Source organism: Pinus tabuliformis, chromosome 1_2, assembly GCF_031772625.1.
Source record: "Pinus tabuliformis cultivar Carrire ecotype Pingquan chromosome 1_2, CPIR1, whole genome shotgun sequence".
NCBI classification, from domain to species: Eukaryota; Viridiplantae; Streptophyta; class Pinopsida; order Pinales; family Pinaceae; genus Pinus; species Pinus tabuliformis.
In genome coordinates this window covers 880,100,765-880,122,427 of record NC_142298.1, presented here as the reverse complement: position 1 = coordinate 880,122,427, position 21,663 = coordinate 880,100,765, and positions in this window count along the sequence as shown.

The following is a 21,663-nucleotide window of genomic DNA, read 5'->3' as shown; positions in this document are numbered from 1 at the left end:
TTCTGCCTATCGAAATAGCATATACATCATAAATTTGATTTGCAGATCTGTATGCAGGTTCATCTTGATGAAATCGCGTATGCACACGTGTTTGACACATGGAAGTAGCATATACCTTATAAAATATGTTTTAGTTTCTTGTGTTTGCTGTTGTAGTATTCAGGGTTTTGCTTGGGTTCTGGTTATTGTATTCTGGTGATAGTATCCTGAATGATCAAATTAATGGGCTATCAAAATGATTGATTGATTTTGTTATGGTTGGTTCAATAGGAGATTGGTTGGTGCAGATATACTTGATGGTTGAATGATGTTGTTCATGGATCCAGTCTGAAAAATTATGAAACGTGGTCCGTGGAAGAAAGGAGATGGTTGTAGCCTTCTGTAGGCTGGCACCTACGTACTAGTAAACATATCAGCTAGTACAGGAGCTAGGGGGTTGTAACTCCCTTCGAGTAGAAGCTGGAGAATGAGAGAAGGTTATAGCCTTATGTAGGTAGAAGCCTGCATACTGGTACAAGGCTGCACCAGTACAAAAATTGTAAACATAATTCTCTTATTATTAAAATAAGACAGAGATGATTGCAGTAGGTGGTTTTCACCCACATTGGGTTTCCACCTTATATCTTGGTGTTTATTTGTGTTTCTTATGTGTGATGCTTTATTCTACTTTTGCTGCATTGTTTAATGAATTGATGATATATTGATTAAAGTTCACTACATGATAATTTGGGTAAATCAAAGGATCTCTACATATATGTTGGTTTCATTAAGTATAGTTGTGTATACGTGCTAGTTCACTGTACTGAAGTGGCGTATACAAATTAGTTTTAAAAATTAAATTATTGGTCTGATAATACTCATTCACCCCCCCCCCTCTCAGTATTATTCCCAACAATTGGTATCAGTGTAGGTCCTTCAGAAGAAGCTTGATCGCTTGAAGGTAGATCCATCATCATGAGTAATCAAGACAGTGGGGGATCCATCAGACCACCAATATTTGATGGGAGAAACTTCATTTATTGGAAGGTAAGAACCACAGCCTATCTTCAATCTCTTGGAATAGTTGTCTTGGAAATCGTGGCAGGAGGATATACATTTCCATTAGCAATTCCTATAGATACGGTAGGTAAAAAGCAATATGAAACCAATGCCGAGGTTGTCAATACATCATTGCGAAGTCTGTCACAATCAATGTTTGTCAAAGTTATGCAGCTCAAATATGCCAAAGAAATATGTGACAAAATCACTTTAAGCTATGAAGTAGATTCTCAAGTAAAACATGCTAAACTGCAAACTCTCAGAATTCAATATGAAACTCTCAAGATGCACAATGATGAAAGTATAGCTAGTTACTTCATACATATAGATGATATTATTAATTGCATGAAGAATCTGGGTGAAGAGATAAAGGAAGTTACTTTAGTTGAAAAAGTTTTAAGATCCTTGTCTGCTAAGTTTGAATCAAGAGTGTCTACCATAGAATAAAAGCAGGATCTGCAGACTATTACTATGACACAACTGTATGGAATCTTAACTGCCTTTGAGATGAGAAAAGGAGGTCCATTAGATATGAGAGAAGCCACATTTAAATCTTCAGCAAAAGGAAAAGAAGAAGTCAATGAATTAGGACACGTTTCAGAAGCAGAAGAAGAAGAAAACTTTGTCATGAACCTTCAACGGGGTTCCAGAAGATTCAGAGGTAAACTAACTTTCAAATGTTTTGCTTATGGTAGAGTTGGTCATGCTTGCAAATGTCCTTATAAAGATAAATATGATAAAGGGAAGGAATATACAAAATGGAATAGAAAACAAAGTGTAAGTAAAAAGAGCTACTATACTCATGAAGATAGTGATGGTTTAGCAAATAGTGATGAAGATTAAAATAGTAATTACTATAGGTTTATGATGGCTTATGAAGATGATGACTTTTTGGATGCTTTAGATGAAGCTGACCTTTATGAATAAATCTCTAAACTCAAAATATGTTTAGAAGAAAAGAATATGATTATAGATACCTTGACATACCAACTTGCTGAAAGAGAAAAACACAATGAAAAACTAGAATGTGAAATTATGGGTCTAAGAAAGGATCATGAGAAAAAAAAAAGCTCTCAATCTTAGATTTTCTAAAGGATCAGAATCCTTAAATTAAATTATCAAAGTGCAGCATTCTCCTCTGATAAAGATAGGTCTTGGATATAGTGAAGAAGCATCTCAAGCACAGAAGCCGCCAACCTCTAGTAAAAGCTATCTTGATGTAGCAAAGAGTAGTGAACAATTTGACAATCGTCAGCAAAGGCATAAAGCAGACCACCAGATAAAACAGGCTCAATTTACTTCAAGTATGAACATAAGCCACAACCAACCTCATGTAAATCGCAGTCAGTTTGCTTCAAAGATGAACATCAATAGAAACTACAATCACCAAGTCAGTAGATTCGATAATCGCAGGAACTTCTTTAATGGTCAATGTTTCTCATGTCATAATTTCGGACACAAAGCTACTCAATGTGTTGCTTACAAAACCATCAGGACTAGAGAAGCATGAAATCAAAGGAATGTGATAGGGGTCAAGAAAAGTTCCTATCATAACTTTTCTCTGCTTGAAAATGAAATAGAATGCTCAATCTGTAACAATTTTGGCCATGAAGAATCTGGATGCAGGAGAAAATTTCGGCAAATATCTCAAAAGGAGAAAAATCCAAAATATGGAGAAAGAAAGAACCACAAACAGAAAGATGTGGTATAGCCTTGTATGCAGGAGGACAAGAAAATTAGTGGTACATCGACAGTAGATGCTCAAAACACATGACAGGTGACAAAGTAAAACTACACTCATATAATGCCTTAGAAAAGGAAAAGAGCGTCTCATTTGGAAATGACACTCCTGCTATCATAAAACGTAAAGGCTTTGTTTTCTTGAAAAAAATAGTTAAAGCTAGAAATGTTATGTATTTTGATGGCTTAAAGCATAACCTCTTGAGTGTGAGTCAAACCTATGATCAAGGAAATGAAGAGTTTTTTGATCAAATGGATTTGTTGTTCGTGAGCTTGATACAGGAGAAACCGTGACTAAAGGTACAAGAACTCCAAACAACTTATAGATACTCAAGGGAGGACAACAACAGTGCTATCTAAGAAAAAATGATGAACACTGGCTATGGCACAAAAGATTGAAGCATCTAAGCTTTTCTCAAATAAGAATAGCATGAAAATTCCAGGTTGTTCATGATTTCCCCGATATCAGCATTCCTGAAAATACAATATGCAAATCATGTCAATTCGTTAAGAAAACCAGATCGCACTTCCCTGAAAAAGAAGGATCAGCTAGTAAGCCTCTCGAACTTGTTCATACTGATTTATGTGGACCATCAAGGAAAAATTCACCTCGTGGAAAAGAATACTTTATATTATTCATTGACGATTTTTCGAAAATATGTTGGATAGGTCTTCTAATGCATAAAGTGAAGCATTTGAAAAATTGAAAGCCTTCAAAGCTTTGGTTGAAAATGAATCAGATCGCAAAATCAAATGCCTCAGATCTGATCGAGGAGGGGAATTTACCTAGGATGAGTTCTTTGACTTTTGTGAGCAACATGGAATAAAGGGACAATTCTTTAACATAAGGACTCCTCAGAAAAATGGAGTGGCAGAAAGAATGAACAAAATTGTTCAACAAATGGCTCGAGCTATGCTAGATAAATCTGGAACTACCGCAACCTTTTACGGTGAAGCTGCATTCACTGCCGTCATTATTCTCAACCAAGAAAATGTTCGAGTAAATAGCACTCATACTCCACATGAAATTTTGTACGGTAAAACTCCTACTCTAAAGTACTTCAAAGCTTTTGGAACCAAATGTTACATCAAAAGGATTGAAGAAAAACTTGGTAAGTTTGAACCTAGAGCAGATGAAGGTATTCTTCTTGGCTACTCTTCCTAAAGGAAAGGATATAAATGTTAAAATAAAAGACTTGGGAAAATTATTGAAAGTATTGATGTTGTAGTTGATGAAGCATTCAAAAATCCAAAACAGATAAAAACCGAAGATCATGACAATGAAGAAGATGAGGATCATTTTCCCACATCAAATAACACTGATTCTGAAGGACAAACCAATGAAGCACCAAAAGAAGAGATAACGACAGAAGAAAAGACTCCGTTAAGGTATGTTCAGAAAAATTATCCAGAAACTCAAATTTTAGGGGAAAAAGGGGCAGGTGTGCAGACAAGAAGAACTATTGCCGAAGCCTCAAGCTATCTAGCATTACTATCTTCCACCGAACCTCAAAATGTAAATGAAGCATGCAAAGATGAATGTTGGGTCAAGGTCATGAATTAAGAACTTGAGCAAATTGAAAAGAATAATACTTGGGAATTTTTTCCTAGACCTCATGATAAAAATATCATAGGAACTAAATGGATATTAAAAAACAAGATGAACGAAAAAGGAGAAGTTATTAGAAACAAGGCCAGACTTGGAGCCATAAGAATATTTCTTGCTCTTTCTAGTTTTCAGAAATTCAAAGTATATCAAACGGATGTAAAATCTACCTTTCTTAATGGATACTTAAAACAAGAAGTTGATATTGAACAAGCAGAAGGATTCATTCTTGGAAATGATGCAAAACTTGTATGCAAACTTAGAAAGGCTCTATATGATCTAAAATAGGCTCCAAGGGCATGGTATTACCATCTTCACAAATATCCCCACCAACAAGGTTTTTCAAAGGGATCAGCAGATAGCAATCTATATACAGAGGTTGACACTTGTAAATTGCTAATAATTATTTTTTATGTTGACGATATCATTTTTTGTGGCAATGAAGAATCCATGAGTCAGAATTTTTCTTTAGTAATGCAACAAGAATTTGAAATGTCTTTGCTTGGTGAGCTCACCTACTTTCTTAGTCTACAAGTTCAACAAAATAAAGATGGTATTTTTCTCTCACAAACCAAATACCTCAAACAGATCCTAAAAAAGAATGGCATGGAAGATTCTAAACCAATATGTACCCCAATGGTAATAGCATGTAGTCTCAACTCAAATGATGAATCAACATCTATGCATCAACCAACTTACAGATCCATAATTGGTAGTTTTCTTTATCTAAAAGGTACTCGACCGAACATCATGCATTCAGTGGGAATAGTTGGAAGATTCCAAGTGAATCCAAAGGAATCACACCTTCAGGCAATCAAAAGGATCTTCAACTATCTTCAAGGAGCATAGAACTTTGGTTTATGGTTTCCTAGAGATACAAATCTTACACTTCATGCATATACAGATGCAGATTGGGCATGAAGTGTTGATGATAGAAAAAGCACTAGTGGTGGTGCATTTTATATGGGTTCAAGGTTAGTGTCTTGGTTCAACAAGAAACAAAGTTCAATTTCATTATCTACAGCTGAAGCATAATACATTGTTGCTGCATCTTGCTACACACAACTACTTTGGATGATTCAAACCTTGCAAGACATTTAGATCACATGTACTCCACCCATCTCCATTCTATGTGATAATACAAGTGTCATTAGTATTTCCAAGAATCCAGTCATGCACTCCAAAAAAAAACACATACCCATCAAATATCATTTTCTATGTGAACAAGTGCTTGAACAAAAGTTCAAATCGGAGTATGTTCCCTCCAAAGAATAGGTTGTTGATATATTCACTAAACCACTGCCCATAGAGACATTTGAATATCTCAGACAAAATCTGGGAGTAGTTGTTGCATCATCCTGCTGTTAAATCCTATCTTCTTTAAATAAAGGTGGTTATACACAAGTTTCATGAAATGTAGTTGCGTATATACGCTTGTTTTTGTGGGTACAGTCGCATATAGGATGGCTTGAGAAAAAGCAATGGGTCAGACTCAGGAGAAAGTGGTCTGATATGGTTCAGTGAATTATCTTCTATGCTTGATGATGGTTACAGTCTGTTGATGGCATGTGGAAATATGTTGGATTTCATAAGTTGTTGATAACTTGATATATATCTGATTAATAATAATGCCTTGATAACTTTTCTAATATATGAAATGATCAGATGTGAGAGTGAACATTTAACACAGGTTCAGGGGGAGAACATGGTAGCTAATCTAGATGTTGATTGACAAATGCCATTGATGATAGTTGCTAATGAATATCATGGTCTTGTTTAGGATATTTGGTCTCTGTTATATAAGTCATGTACATCTTTTAATGTTAAGGTCATGAAAAGACGTAATTTGTAACCCCACTATGCATGGGATGGATGATGTAATGTTTGTGTTTTGACATGTATAAATAATTATATATCCCCACTTGGTTGGGTGGATGAATCAAATTTGGTATATCCCCTTTTGATTGGGAGATGGATGTATGTATGAATCTTTGGTGATATATGTATAGATTCATGTTATTTTTTTTGCAAACCTTGCTTGTGCTGAAGGGAAGCATGGACTCGATCATAGGAGCTCAATCAACACTTCATCATATCAGAGAATTCAGCATGTACTCAGGGGGAGCATGACTCTTTTCCCTTGATAACAAAGGGAGGGAGTGACTTGGTGTTGCCATCAAGCCCAAAGGAGGAGATTGTTGGCATTATGACACAAGTGTTTTCCTTAATGGCAACTCACTCAGATGACAGATGACAGTGAAGCAGGTTAATAGCACAGAATTTAGATCAGACTTCACAGAATGAAGAAGGAGAGGTATACGCAGGTTGACCATTAACCAAGCCATGTGTACATGCGAGTTCACTGTATTGAAGGCACGTATACGTACACATGCATTTTCACAGAAGGAAAGTTGTGTATACCTTGGAAAACTAAATTTTTGGTCTGAAGTATTTGGTCCATGGTATTTTGATCCATGGTATTGGTCCAAGGTATTGACCCTAGGTATTTTGTCCAAGGAATTGGTCCTAAATGGTTTTGGTGCATGGTATTGGGAAAGGCCTAAAACTATAAAAGGAGGAGAAGACCATTACACTAAGACACTCAAGTATTGAACATTTGATGAAGGGTGAGATCTAGTATGCACGTTATTGGGTTATGGTGCATTGCTAGACATGAATGAAGGATGAACCTTAGAACTTCATGAAGGATAAGATCTAATGATGTATCAGGATCTTAAGGCTTGAGGAGAATTATATTTATATGGTTTGATCATTTATCTAAATAACAGGCGCATGTTGTAGTCTGTAAATATGATGATCTTGGTATGACTGAAGTATGGAATTGTTGTAATATTCAAATCATCATTTACAGATCTGTACACAGGTTGAATTTATAAAAGGTGTGTACACATGCTGGTTCTCCATACCGAAACAACATATACATCATAAATTTTATTTACAGATCTGTATGCAGGTTCGCCTTGAGGAAAGCATGCATGCACGCAGATTTGACACATGGAAGTAGTGTATACCTTATAAAATATGTTTTAGTTTCTTCTGTTTTCTGTTACAGTATTCAGGGTTATGGCTTGCGTTTTGGTTACTATATTCTGGTAACGGTATCCTGAATGATTAGATTGATGGGCTGTCAAAATGATTGATTGATTTGGTTATGGTTGGCTCAATAGGAGATTGGTTGATGCAGATATACTTGATGATTGAATGATGTGGTTGATGGATCCAGTCTGAAAATTTATGAAACATGGTCCCTTGAAGAAAGGAAAAGGTCGTAGCCTTCTATAGGATGGCACCTACGTACTAGTAAACATATCAGCTAGTACAAGAGCTAGAGGGTTGTAGCTCCCTTCCAGTAGAAGCTAGAGAACGAGAGAAGGTTGTAGCCTTCTATAGGTAGAAGTATGCACACTGGTATAAGGCCACACCACTATAAAAGTTGTAAACATAATTCTCTTATTATTAAAATAATACAGAGACGATTGCAACAGGTGGTTTTCACCCACATTGGGTTTCCACCTTATATGTTGGTGTTTATGTGTGTTGCTTATGTGTGATGCTTTATTCTACTTTTACTGCACTATCTAATGAATTGTTGATATACTAATTAAAGTTCACTACATGATAATTTGGGTAAATTAAAATATATCTACATATATGATGGTTTCATTAAGTATAGTTGCGTATACATGCTAGTTCAATGCACTGAAGTAGCGTCTACAAATCAGTTTTGAAAATTAAATTATTGATATAATAAAACTGATTCACCCCCCTCTTAGTATTTGTAGAAATAATTGGAGAAGGTGTGGAAGAGCCTATTGAAGTAGAAGAGAATAAAAAGGTTATGGGGAATACAATTAGTTTGGAAAATATAGAGAAGTCTATTGAATAAATTGTAGATGAGAAAAGAGACTTTGTATAAGATGCAAAGCATAAACAGGGTGAAAAAATTGAATCCCATTATATATATATATATATATATATGAATTCAAATATGAAGATGAAAATGAAAATAACTTTGTAACAATAGCAAAATGTAAGTAGAATCTAGCCATGGATGTTATTGAAGACATCAACGATGTTGTTGTGACGAATATTAAATTTGATTATAATGTTGAATGAAAATTTGTTGTAGAATGTATTGCAAAGCCCAATGTTGATGAAGATGAAATGGGTTATAGAAAATATGGTATAGCTATGGGAGGAAAATGAACAGGGAAAGAGGGGAAACCAACAAATTTGTTAAAGATTTTGTGGAAATGAAAGAAGAGAATAAATAAAATGAATATTCCATTAATCTTATAGAGGTTTAATTATTAAATTATTAGTAGCTAAATTAAAAGTACATGGAAAGAGGAACCAAATGAAAAAGATAAAGAAGATGAGGAAATATTGAAGAAGAAGACATAGTAACAATGAAGAAAAATATAAATAAAAAAGGATATAAAATACAAAGTTAGAGGAAAAAAGAAGAAAATAATTAAAGAGAATGGAGCTAAGGACAAGTTATATTATCATGTATATGTAAATAAAAGCATGTTTTTTGAATTGATCTCAAGTGTTGTAGGCCTAGTTGAGACTTCCACCAATAGGCAATCATGTTATGAGTGTTGTAAGCTCACATAGGCTTTCTTAATTAGTTAGCATTAGAGTCATTAACAATCATAACTAGGCGGAATGTTGGAATATTATAATTACTCCCTCTATCCTCTAGAAGAGTTGAGTTACCTCTTTCTCTATATTTAGAAAATTTGTTTCTAGGAATGTCTTATCTAGATATTTCTTGAAGATATTTTGAGACTAATTTTTTGTCTTATTTAATTATCCTTCATGAAACAATTAATGAATCAAATTTTATGATATGAAACTCATTATGTGAGGTGTGTGCATGCTTATCTACTGTATTAGTTCCTGGTTTCCTGCAACAACCATCAATTATTAGACTTGTGGAAGCAACTATAACTGTGGTACAACCATTATATCCATCAAGGGTCTTATTACCTTCTTTGGCTAGTAATTGCAACAACAAAAATGTTTTCCTCTGCAATGATCTTACTAACACCTTAGTGGGTCATTTCAATTATGCAACAATGACATCCTCTAATTTAATCCCAAATAAGAAGTATGAATAGGTAGGTATACAAATATTTACTACCTCTTCATGTTGTAGATACACTTCCAACCCCTTAAACCATATAGAATTTCTTGGCATAGGCATAATTCTACCCAAGCCATACCCTTCATGTACAAGTTCATCAATCATATTTAGTTCCACAAATAATTTCCTCATGATCTCCCAAAATAATGGGCATGACACTTCTTTTATAGTTCATCCCAATGTAACTTCCCCCAATAAGTTTGATTTGATCTAGATTGATATTTTGATTGATCTTCCATATTTTATGCTTTATTAATCTAGAATGGGAACCCTTAGATTCATATAGGCAACTTATATATCAGAACTATCATTGAGTGTGAAGGAATAATCATGGCATGCAACTTATATAATGTTCTGGTTGATCCACAACAACATTAATGGAGTATTATCTTATGTTTACTATGGCCAACGTTTGCCATCCATCATTAATATAATTAAGCATAATCAAGGTGTTCTGACCAGCCCTTGGTTCAACATACGTAACTAACTAATTAAACTATCCTTATTGGAAGCAATTCCTTTACTTGTGCAATTAGAAGCATGATCCCCTAAGTGTCCCACATGCACGAGAGTTACCACTTGATGTTAGCTAAAACAAATATATTAACACTATTATATGACCATTTCAGAATAATGACTTCAAGGAGACATTACGGAAATCATGAACATCAACACACTATAGTTATAATTTTCCAACTCCTTAAGCATGGTCAAAGGAATACTCACATGTATTTCAAGCCCACAATAGATGCACTCATTTCATAATAAATCATTAACATAGTTAATCTATTTATGGATAATTGTCACATGCCAATTTCTACCATGAATGAGTCCTAGAACTGTTACCCACTCAACATCCTTCTACAGTTAACTTCACACTGGAATGCAACCTGCATAAGAAATCTATCATTCCATAATAGAGATAAATTCAACCATCATTATATCTATGCTAATTGATTTTAATCTCATAAAAAGTAATGATTAACACAAAACAAATACCATGCAAGCAAAGTTTATGAGATTAGAGGGAAAGATAATTAAATCTATTAATACATAACCATATACTATTCATCAAGAATTCTCATGGCGAAGAAAACTTAAGAACTATTCTCATAAACAAACTGGGACTATAACACACACACACACAGAGTAAGAATCACCATACGCACATAACACGCATGTGACACCAACTAAAACATCACTTGGAGGGAGGAGAAACACCACCCAGCCATGAATCACCTCTGATTCCCCTCGAGCCGAAGGTCTTGCCAAGGATCAATTGTCCTCAATTGATCAATGCACTAGGTATTTAATACCCTCTTTCATGATTTAGTTACCATTACCAGCATCCCGCTTTTATGGATTTTCCATTTGCCTAGGTATTTTTTGGAAAATCTTGTATTTATCTCCCACAAGGATTTTCCACATAAAAGCTTGCCTTTATCTCCTGCGAAGCTTTTATGTCCGATGGATCTTTATCTCCCATCCATCTGATGGATAGCCAATCCATCGAAGCTTATTTATAATCACATCTAGAAGCTTTATCATGAAATATTCCCCATTCCTCATGGGATTTGGGAAGAATCTCCTCCCTCTTGGTGCTCCGCCCTCTATGTGATTTATTTTATTAATTTATTTAATAACACATTTGCTTTTCATATTACATATCGCCTAGCTTTCCTCATCTTATGTTTAGAATAGTTTAACCCACAAAGGAGGCTACCACGCCTAGCTTTAACTCAATTAAGGTTTGTAAACATTTATCACACAAGGGAGTATCTCAAACCTACCTTTAACTTAGCTTAGGTTTACAATAATTTAGTACACAAGGGAGGGGTGTTACATACTCCCCACCTTAAATTTTACACTGTTCTTACTGTATCACTGCATCATGTCCTCATTCACAGGTACCTGGGTTCTGAATCAATAGCTCTCATGGCTCTGCTATCTAATGCAATTTTTCCTATGTACATCAGTCACAAGGAGTGCACCTTTTCCATAGCTACATTGGCCACCAAGAGTGCTTCTCCTTTCATAGCTACCTGTAACATTCCTCGAACCATTTGTGAGCATTTATAAATGCAGAATTTTAACTATGGTATATATCATAATAGATTACTTAATATTATTAAAGAAACTATTTCCTATCAGTTAGTCTATCTGAAGAATGCATGTTCTCTGCTTGCATTTTGTTCCATCCTTTATGTTCTTGTTGAACACCTATTTCTTGCAGTCTCTCTACATACAATACATCAGTTAGCATATTTTCCACATTAATATGCTTGCAAGGTCATAACAGACTAGTTCACATAACAATACATATCCACCATATATATTCAATGTGATTGTATGTATTCCAAATTGCAATTACCCATGGTTAGTTATACCAATCTTACATTCATTTTTCTATGTAACCTCCAGGTCAGTTTCCTTGCCATACATTTACCTAATCTCTTCATACATACCTGCGCAAATGTGTATTATACACATTGATATACATCTCATATTCAAATCATGTAATACATGTATTCATACGAGTACTGTATGTACTGTTGTATATAGTACCATTTGTGCTACTTCCCATCATACCATTCCCATGGTATCACCTGCATGACAAAACATTGTCCAATATTTTCCTACCATGTTATTATCATACCAAACATTATTTTCTCTTTTTCTGGCAATTAAAACAACTGTGCTCAGTTGACAAGAAATTTGTATGAGTATTTCTCTTTTCTGTGATCAGAGAAAGTTTTCTCAAGTGCGATCATTTCTAGATTTCATTTGGTTACAATATCAGTGGTATTGTACTACATTCATGCATATTTTCATCATACCTTCTGGTTAGTGTCCTAAAGAAGATTATTAGCTCATATATTATCAGATCATATTTCATAAGACAGAAAGGCGCGTATACCTTGGAAAACTAAATTTTTGGTCCAAAGTATTTGGTCCATGGTATTTTGATCCATGGTATTGGTCCAAGGTATCTAGTCCAAGGTATTGACCCTAGGTATTTGGTCCAAGGTATTGGTCCTAAATGGTTTTGGTCCATGGTATTGGGAAAGGCCTGAAAGTATAAAAGGAGGAGAAGATCATTAAGCCAAGACACCCAAGTATTGAATATCTGATGAAGGGTGAGATCTAGTATGAAGGTTATTGGGTTACGGTGCATTGCTGGATCTGAACCAAGGACGAACTTTAGTGCTTGATGAAGGATAAGATCTAATGATGTATCAGGATCTTAAGGCTTGAAGAGAATTATCTTTATATTGTTTGATCATTTATTTGAATAACAGGCGCATGTTGTAGTCTGTAAATGTGATGATCTAGGTATGACTGAAGTTTGGAATTGTTGTAATATTTAAATCATCATTTACAGATCTATATGCAGGTTGACTTTGCATCTTATACAAAGTCTCTTTTCTCATCTACAATTTATTCAATAGACTTCTCTATATTTTCCAAACTAATTGTATTCCCCATAACTTTTTTATCCTCTTCTACTTCAATAGGCTCTTCCACACCTTCTCCAATTATTTCTACAAATACTGAGAGGGGGGTGAATCAGTTTTATTAGATCAATAATTTAATTTTCAAAACTGATTTGTAGACGCTACTTCAGTGCATTGAAATAGCATGTATACGCAACTATACTTAATGAAACCATCATATATGTAGAGATATTTTAATTTACCCAAATTATCATGTAGTGAACTTTAATTAGTACATCAACAATTCATTAGATAGTGCAGTAAAAGTAGAATAAAGCATCACACATAAGCAACACACATAAACACCAACATATAAGGTGGAAACCCAATGTGGGTGAAAACCACCTGTTGCAATCGTCTCTCTATTCTTTTAATAATAAGAGAATTATGTTTACAACTTTTATAGTGGTGTGGCCTTATACCAGTATGCATGCTTCTACCTGTAGAAGGCTACAACCTTCTCTCATTCTCTAGCTTCAACTGGAAGGGAGCTACAACCCTTTAGCTCTTGTACTAGCTGATATGTTTACTAGTACGTAGGTGCCATCCTACAGAAGGCTACGACCTTTTCCTTTCTTCAAGGGACCATGTTTCATAAATTTTCAGACTGGATCCATCAACCACATCATTCAATCATCAAGTATATCTGCATCAACCAATCTCCTATTGAGCCAACCATAACCAAATCAATCAATCATTTTGACAGCCCATCAATCTAATCATTCAGGATACTGTCACCAGAATACAGTAACCAAAACGCAAGCCATAACCCTGAATATTGCAACAGAAAAAAGAAGAAACTAAAACATATTTTATAAGGTATACACTACTTCCATGTGTCAAATCTGAGTGCATGCGTGCTTTCCTCAAGGCGAACCTGCATACAGATCTGTAAATCAAATTTATGATGTATATGTTGTTTCGATATGGAGAACCAGCATGTGTACACACCTTTTCTAAATTCAACCTGCATACAGATCTATAAATGATGATTTGAATATTACAACAATTCCATACTTCAGTCATACCAAGATCATCATATTTACAGACTACAACATGCGCCTGTTATTTAGATAAATGATCAAACCATATAAAGATAATTCTCTTCAAGCCTTAAGATCCTGATACATCATTAGATCTTATCCTTCATGAAGTTCTAAGGTTCATCCTTCATTCATATCTAGCAATGCACCATAACCCAATAACCTGCATACTAGATCTCACCCTTCATCAAATGTTCAATACTTGAGTGTCTTAGCGTAATGGTCTTCTCCTCCTTTTATAGTTTTAGGCCTTTCCCAATACCATGCACCAAAACCATTTAGGACCAATACCTTGGACAAAATACCTAGGGTCAATACCTTGGACCATATACCTTGGACCAATACCATGGATCAAAATACCATGGACCAAATAATTCAGACCAAAAATTTAGTTTTCCAAGGTATACACGCCTTTCCTTCTGTGAAAGTGCATGTGTACGTATACGTGCCTTCAATACAGTGAACCCACATGTACACATGCCTTGGTCAATGGTCAACCTGCATATACCTCTCCTTCTTCATTCTGTGAACTCTTATCTAAATTCTGTGCTATTAACCTGCTTCACTGTCATCTGTCATCTAAGTGAGTTGCCATTAAGGAAAACACTTGTGTCATAATGCCAAAAATCTCCTCCTTTGGGCTTGATGGCAACACCAAGTCACTCCCCCCCTTTGTCATCAAGGGAAAAGGGTCATGCTCCCCCTAAGTACATGCTGAATTCTCTGAAATGATGAAGTGTTGATTGATCTCCTATGATCGAGTCCATGCTTCCCTTGAGCACAAGCAAGGCTTGCAAAAAGAATAACATGAATCTATACATATATCACCAAAGATTCATACATACATCCATCTCCCAATCAAATGGGGATATACCAAATCTGACTCATCCACCCAACCAAGTGGGGATATACAATTATTTATACATGTCAAAACACAAACATTACATCATCCATCCCATGCAAAGTGGGGTTACAAATTAGGTCTTTTCATGACCTTAACATTAATAGATGTACATGACTTATATAACAGAGACCAGATATCCTAAACAAGACCATGATATTCATTAGCAACTATCATCAATGGCATTTGTCAATCAACATCTAGATTAGCTACCATGTTCTCCCCCTGAACCTGTGTTAAATGTTAACTGTCAGATCTGATCATTTCATATATTAGAAAAGTTATCAAGGCATTATCAATAATCAGATATATATCAAGTTATCAACAACTTATGAAATCCAACATATTTCCACATGCCATCAACAGACTGTAACCATCATCAAGCATAGAAGATAATTCACTGAACCATATCAGACCACTTTCTCCTGAGTCTGACCCATTGCTTTTTCTCAAGCCATCCTATATGCGACTGTACCCACAAAAACCAGCGTATATACGCAACTACATTTCATGAAACTTGTGTATAACCACCTTTATTTAAAGAAGATAGGATTTAACAGCAGGATGATGCAACACCTACTCCCAGATTTTGTTTGAGGTATTCAAATGTCTCTATGGGCAGTGGTTTAGTGAATATATCAACAACCTATTCTTTGGAGGGAACATACTCCAATTTGAACTTTTGTTCAAGCACTTGTTCACATAGAAAATGATATTTGATGGGTATGTGTTTTTTTTTGGAGTGCATGACTGGATTCTTGGAAATACTAATGACACTTGTATTATCACATAGAATGGAGATGGGTGGAGTACATGTGATCTGAATGTCTTGCAAGGTTTGAATCATCCAAAGTAGTTGTGTGTAGCAAGATGCAACAACCATGTATTATGCTTCAGCTGTAGATAATGAAATTGAACTTTGTTTCTTGTTGAACCAAGACACTAACCTTGAACCCATATAAAATGCACCACCACTAGTTCTTTTTCTATCATCAACACTTCATGCCCAATCTGCATCTGTATATGCATGAAGTGTAAGATCTGTATCTCTAGGAAACCATAAACCAAAGTTCTATGCTCCTTGAAGATAGTTGAAGATCCTTTTGACTGCCTGAAGGTGTGATTCCTTTGGATTCGCTTGGAATCTTCCAACTTTTCCCACTGAATGCATGATGTTCGGTCGAGTACCTTTTAGATAAAGAAAACTACCAATTATGGATCTGTAAGTTGGTTGATGCACTGATGTTGATTCATCATTTGAGTTGACACTACATGCTATTACCATTGGGGTACATATTGGCTTACAATCTTCCATGCCATTCATTTTTAGGATCTATTTGAGGTATTTGGTTTGTGAGAGAAAAATACCATCTTTATTTTGCTGAACTTGTAGACTAAGAAAGTAGGTGAGCTCACCAAGCAAAGACATTTCAAATTCTTGTTGCATTACTAAAGCAAAATTCTGACTCATGGATTCTTCATTGCCACAAAAAATGATATCATCAACAAAAACAACAATTATTAGCAATTTACAAGTGTCAACCTCTGTATATAGATTGCTATCTGCTGATCCCTTTGAAAAACCTTGTTGGTGGGGATATTTGTGAAGATGGTAATACCATGCCCTTGGAGCCTATTTTAGATCATATAGAGCCTTTCTGAGTTTGCATACAAGTTTTGCATCATTTCCAAGAATGAATCCTTCTGCTTGTTCAATATCGACTTCTTCTTTTAAGTATCCATTAAGAAAGGTAGATTTTACATCCGTTTGATATACTTTGAATTTCTGAAAACTAGAAAGAGCAAGAAACATTCTTATGGCTCCAAGTCCAGCAACAGGTGCAAAAGTTTCTTCAAAATCTATACCTTCTTGTTGAGAATATCCTTTACAAACAAGTCTGGCCTTGTTTCTAATAACTTCTCCTTTTTCGTTCAACTTGTTTTGAATATCCATTTAGTTCCTATGATATTTTTATCATGAGGTCTAGGAACTAATTCCCAGGTATTATTCTTTTCAATTTGCTCAAGTTCTTCATTCATGACCTTGACCCAGCATTCATCTTTACATGCTTCATTTACATTTTGAGGTTCGGTGGAAGATAGTAATGCTAGATAGCTTGAGGCTTCGGCAATAGTTCTTCTTGTCTGCACACCTGCCCCTTTTTCCCCTAAAATTTGAGTTTCTGGATAATTTTTCTGAACATACCTTAACGAAGTCTTTTCTTCTATCGTTATCTCTTCTTTTGGTGCTTCATTGGTTTCTCCTTCAGAATCAGTGTGATTTGATGTGGGAAAATGATCCTCATCTTCTTCATTGTCATGATCTTCGGTTTTTATCTGTTTTGGATTTTTGAATGGTTCATCAACTACAACATCAATACTTTCAATAATTTTCCCGAGTCTTTTATTTTAACATTTATATCCTTTACTTTAGGAAGAGTAGCCAAGAAGAATACCTTCATCTGCTCTAGGTTCAAACTTACCAAGTTTTTCTTCAATCCTTTTGATGTAACATTTTGTTCCAAAAGCTTTGAAGTACTTTACAGTAGGAGTTTTACCGTACAAAATTTCATGTGGAGTTTGAGTGCTATTTACTCGAACATTTTCTTGGTTGAGAATAGTGACGGCAGTGAATGAAGCTTCACCCTAAAAGGTTGCGGGAGTTCCAGATTCATCTAGCATAGCTCGAGCCATTTGTTGAACAGTTCTATTCATTCTTTATACCACTCCATTTTTCTGAGGAGTCCTTATGTTAGAGAATTGTCCCTTTATTCCATGTTGCTCACAAAAGTCAAAGAACTCATCCGAGGTAAATTCCCCTCCTCGATCAGATCTGAGGCATTTGATTTTGCGATCTGATTCATTTTCAACCAAAGCTTTGAAGGCTTTCAATTTTTCAAATGCTTCACTTTATGCATTAGAAGACCTATCCAACACATTTTGGAAAAATCGTCAATGAATAATATAAAGTATTCTTTTCCACGAGGTGACTTTTTCCTTGATGGTCCACATAAATCAGTATGAACAAGTTCGAGAGGCTTACTAGCTAATCCTTCTTTTTCAGGGAAGTGCGATCTGGTTTTCTTACCGAATTGACATGATTTGCATATTGTATTTTCAGGAATGCTGATATCGGGGAAATCATGAACAGCCTGGAATTTGCATGCTATTCTTATTTGAGAAAAGCTTAGATGCTTCAATCTTTTGTGCCATAGCAAGTGTTCATCATTTTTTCTTAGATAGCATTGTTGTTGTCCTCCCTTGAGTATGTATAAGTCATTTGGAGTTCTTGTACCTTTGGTCACGGTTTCTCCTGTATCAAGCTCACGAACAACAAATCCATTTGATCAAAACACTCTTCATTTCCTTGATCATAGATTTGACTCACACTCAACAGGTTATGCTTTAAGGCATCAAAATACATAACATTTCTAGCTTTAACTATTTTTTTCAAGAAAACAAAGCCTTTACCTTATATGATAGCAGGAGTGTCATTTCCAAATGAGACACTCTTTTCCTTTTCTAAGGCATTATATGGGTGTAGTTTTACTTTGTCACCTGTCATGTGTTTTGAGCATCTACTGTCGATGTACCACTAATTTTCTTGTCCTCCTGCATACAAGGCTATACCACATCTTTCTATTTGTGGTTCTTTCTTTCTCCATATTTTGGATTTTTCTCCTTTTGAGATATTTGCCAAAATTTTCTCCTGCATCCAGATTCTTCATGGCCAAAATTGTTACAGATTGAGCATTCTATTTCATTTTCAAGCAGAGTAAAGTTATTATAGGAATTTTTCTTGATCCCTATCACATTCCTTTGATTTCATGCTTCTCTAGTCCTGATGGTTTTGTAAGCAACACATTGAGTAGCTTTGTGTCCGAAATTATGACATGAGAAACATTGACCATTAAAGAAGTTCCTGCGATTATCGAATCTACTGACTTGGTGATTGTAGTTTCTATTGATATTCATCTTTGAAGCAAACTGACTATGATTTACGTGAGGTTGGTTGTGGCTTATGTTCATACTTGAAGTAAATTGAGCCTGTTTTATCTGGTGGTCTACTTTATGCCTTTGCTAACGTTTGTCAAACTGTTCACTACTCTTTGCTACATCAAGATAGCTTTTACTAGAGGTTGGTGGCTTCTGTGGTTGAGATGCTTCTTCACTATACCCAAGACCTATCTTTACCAGAGGAGAATGCTGCACTTTGATAATTTAATTTAAGGATTCTGATTCTTTAGAAAATCTAAGATTGAGAGATTTTTTTTTTCTCATGATCCTTTCTTAAACCCATAATTTCACATTCTAGTTTTTCATTGTGTTTTTCTCTTTCAGCAAGTTGGTATGTCAAGGTATCTATAATCATATTCTTTTCTTCTAAACATATTTTGAGTTTATAGATTTCTTCATAAAGGTCATCTTCATCTAAAGCATCCAAAAAGTCATCATCTTCATAAGCCATCATAAGTCTATAGTAATTACTATTTTAATCTTCATCACTATTTGCTAAACCATCACTATCTTCATGAGTATAGTAGCTCTTTTTACTTACACTTTGTTCTCTATTCCATTTTGTAGATTCCTTCCCTTTATCATATTTATCTTTATGAGGACATTTGGAAGCATGACTGACTCTACCACAAGAAAAACATTTGAAAGGTAGTTTACCTATGAATCTTCTGGAACCCCATTGAAGGTTCTTGAAAACGTTTTCTTCTTCTTCTGCTTCTGAAACGTGTCCCGATTCATTGACTTCTTCTTTTCCTTTTGCTGAAGCTTTAAATGTGGATTCTCTCATATTTGATGGACCTCCTTTTCTCATCTCAAAGGCAGTTAAGATTCCATGCAGATGTGCCATAGTAATAGTCTGCAGATCCTCCTTTTATTCTATGGTAGACACTTTTGATTCAAACTTAGCAGACAAGGATCTTAAAACTTTTTCAACTAAAGTAACTTCCTTTATCTCTTCACCCAGATTCTTCATGCAATTAATAATATCATCTATATGTATGAAGTAACTAGATATACTTTCATCATTGTGCATCTTGAGAGTTTCATATTGAATTCTGAGAGTTTGCAGTTTAGCATGTTTTACCTGAGAATCTACTTCGTAGCTTAAAGTGATTTTGTCACATATTTCTTTGGCATATTTGAGCTGCATAACTTTGACAAACACTGATTGTGACAGACTTCTCAATGATGTATTGACAACCTTGGCATTGGTTTCATATTGCTTTTTGCCTACCGTATCTATAGGAATTACTAATGGAAACGTATATCCTCCTGCCACGATTTCCAAGACATCTATTCCAAGAGATTGAAGATAGGTTGTGGTTCTTACCTTCCAATAAATGAAGTTTCTCCCATCAAATATTGGTGGTCTGATGGATCCCCCACTTTCTTGATTACTCATGATGATGGATCTACCTTCAAGCGATCAAGCTTCTTCTGAAGGACCTACTCTGATACCAATTTTTGGAAATAATACTGATGGGGGGGGGTGAATGAGTATTATCAGACCAATAATTTAATTTTTAAAACTAATTTGTATACGCCACTTCAGTACAGTGAACTAGCACATATACACAACTATACTTAATGAAACCAACATATATGTAGAGATCCTTTGATTTACCCAAATTATCATGTAGTGAACTTTAATCAATATATCATCAATTCATTAAACAGTGCAGCAAAAGTAGAATAAAGCATCACACATAAGAAAAACAAATAAACACCAAGATATAAGGTGGAAACCCAATGTGGGTGAAAACCACCTACTGCAATCATCTCTGTCTTATTTTAATAATAAGAGAATTATGTTTACAATTTTTGTACTGGTGCAACCTTGTACCAGTATGTAGGCTTCTACCTACACAAGGCTATAACCTTCTCTCATTCTCCAGCTTCTACTCGAAGGGAGTTACAACCCCCTAGCTCCTGTACTAGCTGATATGTTTACTAGTACGTAGGTGCCAGCCTACAGAAGGCTACAACCATCTCCTTTCTTCCGCAGACCACGTTTCATAATTTTTCAGACTAGATCCATGAACAACATCATTCAACCATCAAGTATATCTGCACCAACCAATCTCCTATTGAACCAACCATAACAAAATCAATCAATCATTTTGATAGCCCATTAATTTGATCATTTAGGATACTATCACCAGAATATAATAACCAGAACCCAAGCCAAAACCCTGAATACTACAACAGCAAACACAGGAAACTAAAACATATTTTATAAGGTATATTCTACTTCCATGTGTCAAACTTGTGTGCATACGCGATTTCATCAAGACGAACCTGCATACATATCTGCAAATCAAATTTATGATGTATATGCTATTTCGATAGGCAGAACCAGCGTGTGTACACGACTTTTCTAAAGTCAACCTGCGTATAGATCTGTAAATGATGATTTAAATATTACAACAATTCCAAACTTGAGTCATACCTAGATCATCACATTTACAGACTACAACATGCGCCTGTTATTCAAATAAATGATCAAACAATATAAAAATAATTATCTTCAAGCCTTAAGATCCTGATACATCATTAGATCTTATCCTTCATCAAGCAGTAAAGTTCGTCCTTGGTTTAGATCCAGCGACGCACCGTAACCCAATAACCTTCATACTATATCTCACCCTTCA